The sequence below is a fragment of the Anabrus simplex genome, chromosome 5 (genome assembly GCF_040414725.1).
Source record: "Anabrus simplex isolate iqAnaSimp1 chromosome 5, ASM4041472v1, whole genome shotgun sequence".
Taxonomy (NCBI): Eukaryota; Metazoa; Arthropoda; class Insecta; order Orthoptera; family Tettigoniidae; genus Anabrus; species Anabrus simplex.
This window is the reverse complement of record NC_090269.1, coordinates 142,047,801-142,064,739: the sequence shown is the minus strand read 5'-3', so window position 1 is coordinate 142,064,739 and position 16,939 is coordinate 142,047,801.

Below are 16,939 nucleotides of genomic sequence, written 5' to 3'. Positions count from 1 at the left end.
TCATAATGTATCAGCTTTCTGTCTGGTTTGCTCCTCTGATTATAGCTCTCCAACTTTCACAGCAAGACGCCATTTCCCACTTCTTGTTTCAGTTAAAAGTGACATGTTGTCTTCCTCACTGTTTCTTTCACTCGGCCTGCCTTACATTTTGTCCCATAGCCAGACTCCATGTTGCCAATCATTACGAGTTTTCATTTGTGCAGTTGCCTAAGAATTTCTCTTCTTTCCCCAGCTCTAGTTTAAATACTTGCGCTTTTGCAATTCAATCTGTCTAAGGAATCTGAAGCAGGTGCCTCCAATACCACATCACAAATGTCACTGTCCATGTTCCACTACTACACAACCCCATTGATCGAATAAGTTGCTTCCTGACCTATTAGGTTCAGTGCGCAATCGGTTATTCACTCTAGAACCAGCTAGGAGTCGCGTATTAATCTGGTAGGACACCTTAACTGTTTTTGTGGCAGCCATGGCAACAATATTTTTGACTGTCTTTTTGAAGTTCAATCTCTTTTGGGGTGCTTTCTTCAGTTGTTCCGTCATTGACCCCAGACGCTTGGCCTCTGTTTCTACTTGGCTGGTCCACATTTTCTTTGGAGTACTGCGTACATTCTTCCAACTGGAAAGACAATGATCCAATAGTTGTTTTGGTAGTTGAGTTTTCTCCATCCTTCAGATGTATCCAAACCAATATTCGCAACTCTATAATTTCCACGTTTGACCAGTTGATTAGAACATGCCTTTCTACTCTCTTGAGTTCGGCCAACAGTGTAAAAGTGAGATGCCAAGAATTCTACATAACATCAAAAATTTGAAGAACCTCCAGCTTATGCAAGTGTGCAGCTGACAATGTCCAGGCTTCAGAACTGTACAGAAGTATACAGGACCATCATAAACCCTCATTTTGGTCTCCAGGCTGATGGTTTCTTTCTATGAGCACCACATTTTAAGCTGGTAAATGCTGTCTGGGCACTGTCAATCTGGGCAGTGATATCTCGTGAGGCTGCCACCCTTGACTCAGAGATCAGGTAATCCAGACACTTGAAACCATCTACAAGTTCAACAAATTCACCGTTTGTGCATTGTGTCCGTGATTTCCTCTTTGAATACATTTATTGTCTGGATTATCTTATGTACATCCCGTTTTCGTAGTTTGGACCAAGTATCTTTCTCTCTTTTTGCTTCAACGTAGCGAGCGCACATTTCTGAGAGAGAGAGTAAGGCATGGAGAGATAGCGGCTTGACGACAGTGTTGTAATGATGCATTTTGGTATTTACAGAATATGATAAACGTAGTAATGTTATCTGCTTTACGTCCCACTAACTACTTTTACGGTTTTAGGAGACGCCGAGGTGCTGGGATTTAGTCCCGCAGGAGTTCCTTTACGTTCCAGTAAATCTATCGACAGGAGGCTGACTTATTAGAACACCTTCAAATACCACATGACTGAGCCAGAATAGAACCTGCCAAGTAGGGTTCGTTAGGCCAGCGCCTCAACCGTCTGAGCCACTCAACCCGGCATTCATACAAACGCCCCTTTTGTTATGTATATTCCGGTTGGTTTGGAAAGCTATCTCCCGTTTTTCCCTCTGTATCTTGTCCGTTTTTTGCATCCAGTGACCAAGGTATTTAAACTCATACCCTTGGTTTATTGTCTCATAGTTGGTGTTCGATTAGGTCATGTTAATAATAATAATAATAATAATAATAATAATAATAATAATAATAATAATAATAATAATAATAATAATAATAATAATAATAATAATAATAATAATAATATCCAGACAATGATAATAAACAGGATATTTTTGTGGAATGGGGTGAGTTAGGGAGGTGCTTACGCAATTTTAAGAAGTCAAAGTGTAGAAAAAGAGAAGAATACGAGACTCTTTTATCTAATCACCATCTGCCATCTCCTGCTGGTCGACGACTGTAACTTCAGAAGATAGATTGCCTCCCTACAAAATGCTCATTTATTTCCAGATATTGATCATAAATGAACAACATTACATTATTTCATAGAAAGAACCTATTTGTACAGCGTCACTCTTAGCTAGAAAGAACTGATGACATTCGAATAGGCGTATATCGGGAATCGAAAACATTTCTGATGTGTTTGTTTGCGAGACGGGCCAGTCATATCGCTAGTTCATATCCATGCCGGGCTGAGTGGCTCAGACGGCTGAGGCGCTGGCCTTCTGACCCCAACTTGGCAGGTTTGATCCTGGCTCAGTCCGGTGGTATTTGAAGGTGCTCATATACGTCAGCCTCGTGTCGGTAGTTTTACTGGCACGTAAAAGAACCCCTACGGGACTAAATTCCGGCACCTCGGCGTCTCCGAAAACCGTAAAAGAGTAGTTAGTGGGACGTAAAGCAAATAGCATTAATTAGTTCATATCCAACATGGATCTGCATTCAGCGCTGAAGCCCATCTTCTACATATCCAAGATTTTCGGCATTGCACCTTTCAGTTTTGTGATGGAAGAAGGCATCGTCAAGATCACTCGTCAATGGTGTGCCACCGTGTACTCAGGGATTTTGATTCTATTCGTTACATCACACTCACTGTGGCGGGCAAACCACCTCGCGAAGGAAAACCACACACCCATGACAACCTTATCTTTATATATCCCATTATACTGCTTCATGACATCTACGTTATTGACAGCGATCTTCGGCGTGATGTTCAGTGCCTGGAAGGGTGACAAGTTTATTCAAGAAATGTTCGTAGTATTATCCGAAATCGATTCAGTATTGAAGTGTCATAATGATCCTTTCCATAAGAGGCTCTGTAAACTGTTATTAATTGCTGCAGGAATTTCCATCCTTGCTAGCATTCTGCTGTGTATGTGCGAACTCTTGTTGACCTTCGACTATAATATGATAATCCATTACCTGTCACATTTTGTTTTGTGTCTAATTGTGCTTCAGTATGTCACCGTTGTGCTTGTTGTTAAGAATAGGTTTACCACCTTCAACGTTATGATAATTGAAATATTCTCTGTAAATCGTTTAACCAGCACAATGAAGTCCTCTCCTGGAATACATCATTCGCAGGAGTCCTCACGATTGAACCACACATCCGGTACAGTGAGATATTTTACCACTGTAGAACGCTGCTCAATGTCTCCAAGGATCTTGAAGGAACTCTGTCTCACCCACATGAATTTGTGCCATCTGGGACAACTGGCTAACCACACCTTCGGAATTGTCCTCATGTTGTTAATAATAAACTTCGTGGTGTGTATTGTGAGTCACGTGTTCTGCTTGCTCCAGATAATCTGTGGGATCATTCATTTCAGCGTCTATGTCTTGGCTGTCATGTTACTGCGACTGATTCTGACCGTCACCCACTTGCTGCTCATAGTCGAGGCGAGCCACTGTGCTTCAGAAGAATCATCTCGAACCACTGTCCTTGTCAATAGATTACAACTGCTCCATCCGAACAACAAAATCCTGGATAAGTTCTCACGTCAGCTGCTGCACGTCAATCTGGAACTGACGGCCGCCGGTTACTTCTCAACGGATCGTTCCCTGTTTGTCACGGTGATGGGCACATCCGTCACGTACTTGATAATACTGTTGCAATTCTTGATATCTGGGTATTAGGTGCCAAGAACGTGTTATATTTTGTAACGGTGATCGCTAGTTATTAAGAGTCCTTTATATACTGTAGTTATTTGCTTACCGTTCTGTGTACGACAAAAACCAATTAGATTTATTGCGGTCACAGGACTATTCTTGTTTGATTATTATTATTATTATTATTATTATTATTATTATTATGTGCAGAATAGTTGCTCTATGACCAAAACAGGCATGAGGACAGCATTATAGCGCATGTCTGTTCTTATTTATGTATTTATTTATTTATTTATTTATTTATTTATTTATTTATTTATTTATTTATTCCTGACTTATATTTGAGGCGAAGTTGGGGATCACGGCCCTCTCTTACACTTAACCACTATAAGGAATAAAATTTAAAAATGTAAACATAAAAGTTAGACATAGAAATTACGATAAGAAATAATACTACGGACAAATAGTTCTAGGACTATGTTGGCCTACATATCAGTACGGCAATTAGTGTGACAATAATAATAATAATAATAATAATAATAATAATAATAATAATAATAATAATAATAATAATAATAAATGAAGAAAACCCATTCACACAACATACACACAATGACTCACACAGCTCGTTTTTATGTTCCCAGGGAAAATTTCGGCAGGCAGATTTGAATTTATGGGAGGAAGGTGCCGCTTGTTTATTGGGAGTGTATTCCAGAGTCTCGATGCAGTCAGTAACTACAAAGGAATGATTGTAAGAATTCGTTTGACTTAGTGGAATTTCAAGTAGGGAACCAGAACGCGTACTATTTTAAGGGAATGAAGAAAGAAAACGAAAATGAAAAGAGAGGCAAGTAGGAGTGTTCGTTGAGAGCACTTGGTAAACAACTGTCATTAGGCGAAAATTCCTTCGTTCATTTATGCATAGCCATCCCAATGTTTTGAAATATGGTGCAGTATGAGCGTCATGTCGCAGTTGGTAGGCATATCGTAAGCATGAGTTTTGTGCTCGCTGAAGTCTCGAAGCTTGTTGAGCATTTAGAGTGACTAGTGCTGAATCACATTAGTCTAAAATTGGGAATAGTAGTGCTTGGATTAATTTTAATTTAAGCTTTTGAGGAAAATAATTCTTGTGACGTTTCAGGGGATACAGAGCTGCATGGATCTTTCTACATACATTTGTTACGTGTTTATTCCAGGTCAGATTCTCATTGATGGATTTCCAAGATTTGTTACATTTTTAAGGTACGGTACAGCAATTTCATTGAATATGATTGGAGGAGGATTGATATCGCTTCTTACATGTAATAATTTAGAGTTTCCTATGATAATACTTCGTGTTTTACGAGGATTTATGCTTAAGTAGTTGTTTTTAGCATAGAAGGTAAGCCTTACAACATCTGAATTAATATTCTGAACTGTTTCATGTAAATTGTTTGTAGTGGTGTGTTTGTATATCTGCAAATCATCGGCATATAAGTGGTAGTTGCAATACTGAAGTGTGGAAGACATGTCATTAATATGCAAGACGAACAGTAAGGGTCCTGGAACAGACCCTTGAGAGACACCGGATGATTTTATAACCCATTGGGATCTTTCATTGTTTACCACTACGCACTGCCGACGATTTGTAAGGTACGACTTAAAAAAAATAGGGCTATCGGGCCGATATGCAGAGAGTGTAGCTTGGATAATAGTAAGTATATATTTACCGTGTCGAAAGAATTACTACTAAAGTCAAGGAGTGTCAGTATCATCACCAGCCGTTTGTCCATTGCTAGTCTTATGTCATCTGTTACCCGAAGAAGTGCAGTCGTAGTATTGTGTCCCTTTCTGAAGCCAGATTGCAATGGGTCGAAAGGAGAATGTCTGGTTAAGAATTCTACTAGCTTCTCGTTTACAACTCGTTCAAGAACTTTCGAGAGAGGGGGAAGAATCGAAATAGGCCGATAATCAGATTGCGCGTTTACTTTGGTACTGGTATGCTTTAATATTGAGGTTACTAGAGCATCCTTCCATGCACTTGGAAACGTCCCTGTGGTGAGATAGTGGTTTACAAGGTGGGTAATAATAGATAGAACCGCGCCGATAATGTTTTATAAAGTCTATTGGAATGTTATCTGCTCCTTTAGCTTGTGACTTAAGTGTTTTCAAAATACGCTTTACATCATTTACACTGACAGACTAAAAAAGAAATTATGTTCATTTTCTATAGGGTCACTGATTATTTTATTTAGATTGATACGATTTTGAGGTTGAGATTCCTTTATTGGGTTAGTTACGAATTGAGAATTTAGTGTATCGAGAGATATAGTTGGCATATGTGGCTGTGTGCATTTTCCAACTCCCATAGCTCAAAGTTCGTTCGAGGTTTCGCGTGCAGTTAAGTTTCTTGTTACATTTTTAATGTGATTAAATTTGCTATTGCGAATTAATAGCTTTGTTCTGTTACGTAAATGACGACACTGTTCAAATTCTAGTTCTTTATTTGTTTTCTTGTATCGGCGGAACAATGCGTCATTATTGCTTCCATATCGCTGGTTAACCAAGATGCAGGCGAGCGAATGACTCTAGCTTGCCTAACTGGAACATGCCTGTCATACAGTCCTATTAGTAGAGAGTTAAATCTTGTCACTTTCGTGTCTGTGTCCTGGAACTGCTTTATATCTTTCCAAGGTAAACTGTACGCATAATTTTGGAGTTGTTGTAGATCGATATTTTTCAGATCGCTATAACTAATGTATTTACCTTTGTAATTTGGTACACGTAGAGAGTAGCACAGATAAATTAAGTCAGAAGGTGAGATGCCAGGTACAGGAAATTGACCGTACTTAAGAAATTTAAGCGGGTTATTTTTAACAAGGAGGTCAGTTCCAGTAAGGCTTGTATATCTAAGCGTATGAGCATGATTGGTTGCATCTAGCGGTAAGATCATGTCGATGGAAGTAAATAGTTTGCTGATTCGGTCTGATTTAGCCAGTCGGGGCTAAGATATTTGAGTTAAAGACACCAAGAAGTAGTATTTGCTCGTAGGTTGGTACTAGTTTGAGAAGGTCAGATTCGAGGTCAGAGATGTTAGTAACATTCGGTGGTTTATAGACAACTCTTATCAATACATTTTGACGGTTAATTATGGTCTCATTAAACATCTTTTCCGTATGTGGAGTGACGCGAGATGATGATTTAATAATTATTCTACATTCAATACCATCTCTACAATATACTGCTACGCCATCACCGCGCCTGGCAGTGCGATCATGCCGATAGACGGTATATCCTTCTAGTTTTTCAAGGGTAGAGATACTTTTATCGGACAACCAGGTTTCAGTAATACACATAATATGCACGTTACAGGTTGATAATATCGAACGAACTTCATCTATGTGACTGACGAGTGAGAGAGAATTGATATGGCAACACTGTAGACTTCGCCAGAAATGAGTCAGAGATTATTTCAATAGCAGTTCAGTAGGCTGAGGGTTGGAGGAAGTTGGTCATCAATCATCAATCACTACTGACCAGCATTCAGGGCAGTCGCCCAGGTGGCAGATTCCCTATCTGTTGTTTTCCTAGCCTTTTCTTAAATGATCGCAAAGAAATTGGAAAATTATTGAACATTTCCCTTGGTAAGTTATTCCAATCCCAAACTCCCCTTCCTATAATCGAATACTTGCCCCAATTTGTCCTCTTGAATTCCAACTTTATCTTAATATTGTGATCTTTCCTACTTTTAAAGACACCCCTCAAACTTATACGTCTACTAATGTCCTCCCACGCCATCTCTCATAGCTCGGAACATACCACTTAATCCAGCAACTCGCCCCCTTTCTCCCAAATCTTCCCAGTCCAAACTTTGCAACTTTCTTTAACGCTACCCTTTTGTCGGAAATCACCCAGAACAAATCGAGCTGCTTTTCTTTGGATTTTTCCAGTTCCTGAATCAAGTAATCCTGGTGAGAGTCCCATACACTGGAACCATGCTCTAATTGGGGGTCTTACCAGAGACTTATATGCCCTCTCCTGTACATCCTTACTACAAACACTAAATACCCTCATAACCATGTGCAGAGATCTGTAGCCTTTACTAACAATCATATTTATATGATTACCCCAATGAAGGTCTTTTCTTATATTAACACCTAAATACTTACAATGATCCCCAAAAAGAACTTTCACCCCATCAACGCAGATAAAAACTGAGAGGACTTTTCCTATTTGTGAAACTCACAACCTGACTTTTAACCGTCCATCTCACAACACTATCGAGGTCAACCTGCAGCCGCTCACAACCTTGTAACTTATTTATTACTCTGTACAGGAAAACATCATCTACAAACAGTCTTATCTCTGATTCCACTTCTTTACACATGTCATTGATATATATAAGAAAACATAAAGGTCCAATAACACTGCCTTGAGGAATTCCCCTTTTAATTATTACAGGGTCAGATAAAGCTTCGTCTACTCTAATTCTCTGAGTTCTATTTTCTAGAAATATAGTCACCCATTCAGTCACTTTTTTTCAAGTCCAATTGCACTCTTTTTTGCCAGTAGCCTTCCATGATCTACCCTATCAAATGCCTTAGATAGGTCAATCGCAATACAGTCCATGTGGCCTCCTGAATCCAGGATATCTGCTATATCTCGCTGAAATCCTACAAGCTGAGCTTCAGTCGAATAACCTTTCATAAACCCAAACTGCCTTATGTCAAACCAGTTATTAATTTCGCAAACATATCTACTGTAATATAATCAGAAAGAATGCTTTTCCAAAGCTTACATACAATGCATGTCAAACTGACTGGCCTGTAATTTTCAGCTTTATGTCTATCACCCTTTCGTTTATGCACAGGGGCTACTATAGCAACTCTCCATTCATTTGGTATAGCTCCTTCAACCAAACAATAATCAAATTATTTCAGATATGGTACAATATCCCAACCCATAACCTTTAGTATATCCCCAGAAATCTTATCAATTCCAGCTGCTTTCGTAGTTATCAAATTTTGTATCTTACTGTAAATGTCATTGTTATTGTACCGGGCGGTACACCTCCACACCGTTTATTTAAAAGTTGCGCCAGTTGAAACTCCTCTTCTGGAGGAAGTCTGAACTTTATCTACGGTCTTAATTTCCAAATTTCTCAGAAGATGTCACTACCTGGAAATTTTTGAGTTTGTGAACTGTGTCATTTTCGACGTACTTTTGTCTTGCTTGTATTAAGAAGTGTGAACTTTCTCTTCTAGAGGACACTACTGAAGATCAACAATAGTGCACCCTAGTGCGGAGTCAAAGAACTATTTTGTTGGAGAAAATTTAATTTCAGGAGTTTGTTCTTTGTTAAATTTCTTTCTGTCATTGTTTAAGTTGGCAATATTTACCCCTTTCTTCCCCTTGTTTTGAATGTATCCAATCACGAATTTTTTCAATTAATTTCTGACCAATCTGGTGTATCTTTCCCCAACTTGTATCTGTTGCGGGGTCCTACCCAATAAAATCTTTGTGGGAGGGTGTTTTCTTTCCCCTAACGCCTAGAACTTTCTGCGAGAGTATTTAAACTGCTGATTTTAGGGTCTCCGGGCCACTTCTGTTCCATCTTTCAGTGTATTTAGTACATAGCAGGAGGCGGGAAGCGCCTCTTTCCTCGGCAGCGGTCAACAATAAGGTAATGGCCTATTAATAAATTTTTTTCTTTGCCAGCTCAGCAGTTTAACTTTCGGGGCAGGTTCTAAGCGTTCCCCTATGTAACCTTTTCCTAAAATGTAACTTCTCTTTTCTTCTATTCTCTTGTAAAGCGACATACTGGGATAGAGAGTGTTAACCCTCTCGAGCTCCCACTCACATTGTTTGAGGTGAACTTATTTTTCGCAACCTATTCTTCAGTAATGTAAGTTAGTAGTTTCTTAAGTCACCTCTGTAGTATGGGATTAGCCCTTGCATCAGTGGCCTTAGAGCCAAAATAGGTCTTAAAGACAAAGTGTATTAGGAGTGCAAGTTCGCCTCCTCTCAAATTGTGACTTTAGAGGTCATGTATTAACTTTCTTGTCATTTAACAGACCTCAGTAGATTGGGTATTTTGCTCCTGTGTATATGTCCTTTGAGGACGGCTTAAAGGTGGAGTTCGGAGTGGCCTATGATAGGCTTGTATTTTAAGGGGAAGTTGCCCTTTTTGAAAATTGTGTTTCTGCCTCAAGGAGGCTTTTGGATGTAATTGGAAGCCGGTGTTTCTGGCATGTTTGGGGGTTTTCGGCCCCTTTGTTGTATGGTGTTCATTGTAAGGTTGGGCTCATGGCTCAAGAATTATGTTTCTGACTTTTTGAAGCCCCAAATGGGGTACCTATGTAAATGTAATTGTCAATCGTGTTTCGGCTACTAAGTACCTGTTCAATTTGTTGTTACCTAATTTTGAAAAGAAAATATAACCTTGTTAAATTTTAAAATTAATTTCACTTTAGTAGCTTGAGACCCCTTCACCACCCAGCACCTTCTTTCATGCATAACTACCACCAAAACACGGTAACAGTTATCATAGGTAAATTGTAATACTTCTTAAGTATTATTCACATCCCCTATCTGGACATTATCCTTGTAACCAACAATCTTTCATACTGCTGACTGAATACTTCTGCCTTTTGAAGATCCTCGCATACACACTCCCCTTGTTCATTAATGATTCCTGGAATGTCTTTCCTTGAACCTGTTTCTGCCTTAAAGTACTTTTACATACCCTTCCACTTTCCACTAAAATTAGTATGACCACCAATTATGCTTGCCATCATGTTATCCTTAGCTGACTTTTTTGCTAGATTCAATTTCCTAGTAAGTTCCTTCAATTTCTCCTTACTTCCAGAACCATTTCTAACTCTGTTTCTTTCCAGTCTACGCCTCCCTTTAGTCTCTTTAATTCTCTGTTATAATATAGTGGATCCTTACCATTCCTTAGCACCTTTAAAGGAACAAACCAATTTTCACATTCCTCAACAATTACTTTAAATCCATCCCAGAGTCTGTTTACATTTTTATTTACCATTTTCCAGCGATCATAATTACTTTTTAAAAACTTCCTCATGCCTGTTGTATCATCCATATGTTACTGCCTAACAGTCCTAAATTTAATACCTTCCTTTCTTTCACATTTATTTTTAACTAAGACAAAAACAGCTTCGTGATCACTAATACCATCTATTACTTCGGTTTCTCTATAGAGCTCATCTGGTTTTATCAGCACCGCATCCAAAATAGTTTTCCCTCTAGTTGGTTCCATCACTTTCTGAATCAGCTGCCCTTCCCATATTAACTTATTTGCCATTTGTTGGTTATGTTTCCTGTCGTTCGCATTACCTTCCCAATTGACATTTGGTAAATTGAGATCACCTGCCACTATACATTCCTTTCCATATCATTTCCAACGTAGCTGATTATCTTATCAAATAATTCTGAATCAGCGTCAGCGCTACCATTTCCAGGTCTGTACACTCCAAAGATATCAAGTTGCCTATTATCTTTAGAGACGAGCCTTACACCCAGAATCTCATGTTTTTCATCCTTAACTTTTTCGTAGCTTACAAATTCTTTTCACCAGAATGAATACTCCCCCTCCTACCATTCCTATACTATCTCTACGATACACACTCCAGTCCCGTGAGAATATTTCTGCATCCATTATATCATTTCTCAGCCATGATTCAACTCCGATTACAATATCTGGTAAGTATATATCTATTAAATTACTTAACTCGATTCATTTGTTTACAATGCTTCTACAGTTGAGCACTAACATTTTTATGTCATCCCTACTTGATTTCCAATTCCCCGTTCGTTTAACACCACTCCCTAGGCCACACCGTTTCTCTGAATGTACCTGCCTATAACACTTCTAAACAAGTTTCCTAACTTATACGGTATGTACCACTGCGGTTTAAGTGAAGGCCATCTGGGCGCAGATCCCTGTCTCCTACCCATTAGGATCTAGAAATCTCACTCCCACTTTCTCACATACCCACTCCATAGTCTCATTTAAATCCCCAATCACCTTCCGGTGAGTATCCCTCCTACACAGTATTCCACGAGGTTTTTTGTCGTCTTGGTATACAGTCGGCTCAATGACATTCAGGAATGCTTCATCTACCGTACAGTAGTTTCAAGGACACCAGCTGCTGACATGTTTAAAGGGTAGGTGACACATTCCTGGAACAAACACTGATAACACACACACACACTGACACATACATGCAAATAATTATATACACATAGCATATGAATGAACACTTCAATAAAGACAAATAAATAAATAAATAAATAAATAAATAATAATAATAATAATAATAATAATAATAATAATAATAATAATAATAATAATAATAATAATAATAATAAAATCAGGATGTTAATAAAATGACACTAATATACAGTTGAAGTATTAGTCTAGAGTAGGGTTTTCAAAGGTGCTGTACTCCCAGGCTTTAAGTGCACCTGCCGGCGAGCATTTCCGAAATGAGTAGGAGAGAAAGAGTTTGTAGGTGTGGGTGCAACTTGTGAATGCTACATGACTATATTACGAATTTGTTACAAATGAGGAAATCACATTAGAAGAAACAGTTAAGGAACTAGAAAGCTATTTCACAGTAGAATGTACAGACACAGGGTGAGATACTACAGTATGGTATTCATCTATTTGAGAGCGTTCAGTTCATCCATTGTTATTATGCTGTGTTTGGTTCCCCTCTTTTTACAACAATGCGTCCTTGTATGGTCCAGACATTTCTCACTTTAAATTTATCTACGGCCGCCTTTAATATTAGAGTGCGAGTCACAGTCAGATCCTCCCTGATAGTGATTCCAGTGCCTGCTAACCTGCGCTTGATACGAAAGACTTCCTCCCTTTTCCTATAGCTTACAAATTTCACTATTACAGGCCACTTCATTCCCGGCTCTGGCTTACCAACACGGTGAGCCTTATCAGTATCCTGGATGGCAATGTCAAGGCCAAGTTTATCTTTAAACAATCTGACTGAAAGTTCATCCGTATTCTCATTCGGTGATTCGGGACTTCCTCTTCGTTGATATTGCTCCAGAGCATCAGTAATCTTTTTGAGTTCATCCTGCACTGCTTTCAGTTCAATTTCCCTACTTTTAAGTTCACTGATAATTTCAGTGTTGAAGTCCAGAGTGGCCTTGAGTTGTTCAGCCACAGCCTTTGTGACACTTTCAGTTATTGCCTCCTGTGAAAGGGGCTTCCGACTTCTAGGAACTCTAGGTGGTGGGGTCCAAGACTGTACCATAGCACAAAATTTGGGACGATCTTCTATGTCAATGTCTGAAATCCCAGCCAAATCCAAGTCGTTCTGTACTTCATTAAACCACAACCTTCCAGTCTTGTAGCTTTTAACCAAAGAGCCTGTTGCTGTCCATTCGTTGTAGGTGTCCGTAGAACTTAAGCCTCCTACGTTGCATGCTGGTATTGGCTGATTCTAACTGTCGATACAGCTCAGAGTTCGATTTAAGTCTGTAGGTTCCATCCGGGAGCAATCTCGGTCCATGAATTTTTCTGAGGGTACGTCTTTTGGCTTTCTCTAGATGGGGCCTTTTTTGTTCATCAGGACGGTCTCTGAGGCGTACAAAAACTGCGGTCTGACAACAGTTTTGTAATGACAAATCTTAGCATTTTTCGAAATGCACCTCTTATTATAATGGTTGGGATGGACCCATTCACCAAGATAGCGGGAGCGATTGACTCTCCCAATCGTTCCATGTATGGTCGTCAAAGGGGGGTTTCCAGGATGCCGAGTCTCAAAGTACTTGATCTTGTCGTACGATATATGTTATCCTGCCTTCACCGCTATCTCGTGCAGGGCTTCGATAGCAATGACAGCATCCTTAGAGTTGCTGGTTAGGATTGCAATGTCATCTGCGAATGCTAGGCACCTGATCTCAATCTTTCGGATCCCGGCTCCAATGGCAACTGATTTGATTTCTAAACTTCGCAGTGTACATTCCCAGTTCTTGATGACTTTATCAATCACTAGATTAAACAGAATGGGTGAGAGGCCATCGCCCTGTCGTACTCCAAGTTTTGTCTTGAAACTCCGAGATAGTTCTCCCCTGAACTTCACCTTAGATGTTGTATCCGTAAGAGTCTGTTGGATGAGGCTGCGTGTGTTGTAATCGACACCTCGTTCTTGCAGTACGGAGAAGAGTGTCTGGCGGTCGACGGAATCATAAGCTTTTTAAAGTCGACGATAACCACAGCGATGTTCATACTCCTTACTTGTTTTAGTTGGAGAATGGTTTTAGGTTGAAGACCTGCTCGGTACAGAACCGTCCATGCCGAAATCCTCCTTGATATTCACCAATCGTTCAATCACGTTGGCTTTCCACATTGTCCATTGAAATCCTTGATAGCACTTTGTATGTTACTGAGAGCAGAGATATCCCTCGGGAGTTGTTGACATCACTGCGGTCACCTTTCATATGTAAAGGGTGTATGATAGTTGATTTCCAGTCATCAGGGATCCTTCCAGTCTCCCAGAAGTCGACCAAGATCCGGTGTATGGCCTCTGTGATCTTATTTCCACCTGCTTTTAGAGCTTCCGCAATGATGACATTTTCCCCGTGTGCCTTGCAGTTCTTAAGAAGTCCGATGGCATTAGCAACTTGCTGCATTGTTGGTGGGTTAGAGGGGAAGTATATCCCTGGAGGATCTTCCACAGGTAATCTTTCCGCAGGCTCTTCGCAATTGAGCAATTGCTCAAAGTAGTTTGCCAATAGTTCCACGTTCCGGCGGTTACAGGTGCCCAACTCTCCGTCTGTATTCTTAAAGTGAAGACATTGTGGTTTATACCCAGAGAGTTCCTCTTTGAAGGCCCGATAAAAGTTTCTGGTGTTACACATTTTGAATTCTTTATCTAACTTCTCCAGTCTTGACCGATCGTAAAATCTTTTCAAACGTTTGATGGCCCTACTAGACAGTTTCCGCATCATTCTGAAATTCTCCGAGTCTTCCTTTCGTTTAGTCGAGTACCATAATTAAATTTTGCCTATATTACCAAAATTCACTGCACAGCACTGAGTGATGTAGTGAAGTAAACAACACGCACTTTTAAAGTTGAAATTCACTATTTTCGTAATGAATTACGCCTTTACTACACCTGCTAATGATCGAAAACTGGGAGCACACACACACACACACACACAGCACTAACAGCGTTCTGCCATCTTTGCAATAAACTATTGTTAAGAAGGTAAGTTGAGAGGTTGAGAAAAATCCCTGTTTATGCATTAGTTGTTTCGTTTGTCTGTTTGTGTATTTTATACACTGTGAGAGCGAATAATAACTATCTATAATTATAGTTATAATCTTAAACATGTAAATATATTTATGTATTCCTTGTCCGTGACTGTGAATTATTTCAGGTGGTGACGCACAATTGTTGCTCCACTTGGCACACACTAGTTTTCAGAGGATTAAGAGTAGAAGCTATGCACATCTGAAGTGGGTCAATTAAAGTGTGGGTGTCGTCTCAGAAATATAGATTTCTGCTAAAGCTTAATATTGTTCGTAAATATTAATCTTCTATTTTACCGTTGAGCATGTGTTGTGGATCTATTAATTGATGTCTGTAAATGTCTGGAGTTATAAAATGTTCCTTTACCTTTTTCCTTTCGGATGTGTGTGCAAAATGGTGAAAGCATTTAGTGTATTTGATTCTTCATATCCTCTGTCTTGTAAACGTATAAGAGCTGCTGATTTATCTTGCTTATGTAGACGAAGTGCCTCCAGGTGTCCTTGAAATCTCATGTTATATCCTCTACCAATATGCCAATTTAATATATTTACAATTTTTCATATGCTTGTGTAGGCTACACACAACTGTTTAGAATTTATCTGGTGTATTGACTAATTATGTTAAAATCTGATCCAGGTTGCTTATCGTTGAGAGCTGATGAGTTTAATTTTCTTCGTGAGGGCTCTGGCTACTTTTTATTATGTTTTTCCAGTGAATGGTATGGTGTGATACTACGTGTCTTGTTTTCGGTGTTCGCTTTCTTGTATTGATTTTTCTGCTCTTTTCTTGCTGATGTTTCTGATCATTTGTCTATTATGTGTGAACTATATACGCTTTTATAGCCAACTGCTTTATAAATTAAATGCCTTTTGTCCTAGATTCAGCAGGCAAACCCTAGACCTCCGAAGCTTTTTTTGTAAATCCAGTCACTAAGATGGGAATTCGTTGAACCCAAAACAGAAAATTCCATCTTTTGGCACATAATTTCATTGACTTTTGTTTCGCGTCCATTTTCTTGAATTGTTTCGCCAAGATACTTGTATTGTGATACTCGCTTAACTTTAATTATACCGTACCATATTTTGTCTCCATGACTTTTGGTGATTGTTTGTTGGAGGTCATGTATTCTGCCTTTTCAAAAGATATCTAAAGGCCGACTTTTTCTTCAGTTCCTTTCAGGAGTTCCATTTGATGTTAGGCTGTTGAAATGTCTCGAGTTAATATTGCTAGGTCGTCCGCAAATGCTAGTCAATCTATCGCAAGGTATCCTTTGCCTAAAGTGATTGGTTGGCGAAATTTGAGGATCAAGTTCTGTTTGCACCACTCTAGTATCACTTTTTCAAAGACGCAGTTGAAGAGTAAAGGTGTGATTGCATCTCCTTGTGTTACTCTCGTTTTGATTTCAAAGGGATCTGAGGTTTCCGCCATGAATTTGACGTCGGACTTCGTGTCTATCAGAGTCTGCTTTATGATTGCAAGTTTTTCATGTCTAGATCTTGTTCTTTAATTATTTGGAAGATTTATTTGCGATTAACTAAACCATAGCCGTTTTTGAATTTAACTAATATGCAGACTAAATTTATGCTACAAATTCTCTGATGTCTTACGTTCAAGATTTGCTCTGGACACGATCAGTCTGGTCTGAATCCTGCCTGCTATTCTCCGATTTGTGGTTATAGTTGTTGTTGTGTTCTGTTAAGAACACATTGAGATAGACTCTTGTATGCATTTTTCCGGTCTTCTGGGATTTGTTCTGTTTGCCAAATGTCTTGCATCATTCGTGTGATTTCCTTTATGGTGTTTGTTTCTGCCGATTTAAGGATTTCCGCTATGATTCCATCTTCGCCCGATGCTTTATTGTTTTCAAATCTTTTGATTTGTCTTGTGATATCTTCTTCATCAGGTGGTAATAAATTTGAATTAGTATTTTCAGGTTCTTTTGAAGAAAATCTTTGTGTTGGTTCTGGGCAGTTTAGTAAATCTTTAAAATATCTGGCAAATTACTCACAGTTTTGTTGGTTGTGCAATGCCAACTGTGCAGTTTCTTTCTTGAAGCAGAGACTTTGTTGTT